Source organism: Etheostoma spectabile, unplaced genomic scaffold (genome assembly GCF_008692095.1).
Source record: "Etheostoma spectabile isolate EspeVRDwgs_2016 unplaced genomic scaffold, UIUC_Espe_1.0 scaffold463, whole genome shotgun sequence".
NCBI lineage: Eukaryota > Metazoa > Chordata > Actinopteri > Perciformes > Percidae > Etheostoma > Etheostoma spectabile.
The window spans coordinates 129,940-130,153 of NW_022605615.1; the positions used below are offsets into that span (position 1 = coordinate 129,940).

At 29.4% G+C, this 214-nt stretch overlaps 1 protein-coding gene across 1 annotated transcript in view; it reads left to right on the forward strand.

Annotated features, from left to right (window-relative positions):
* The window catches only part of LOC116686758 (troponin I, fast skeletal muscle), a 62,323-nt gene that overhangs the window by 51,459 nt on the left and 10,650 nt on the right, over positions 1-214 (forward strand). The window lies entirely within an intron of this gene.

A 214-nucleotide genomic window follows, 5' to 3' on the forward strand; every position in this document is an offset into this window, starting at 1 on the left:
AGTGTTTTGTATCAGAAATATGGATTTCTTTCACCCAAATTGCCAAAAAAAAAAACATTGATGATTCCATACAACGTTCTTCAGGTAAAATTAATGATTACATTCATTTAATTGTTTGGGGTGTTTTATTTAATCTCATAGCATTTGAATTCTTTTTTTTTTAATGGTTTTAAACCAGTATCCGGACTAAACTTTGACATCTACCCGTCTGAGA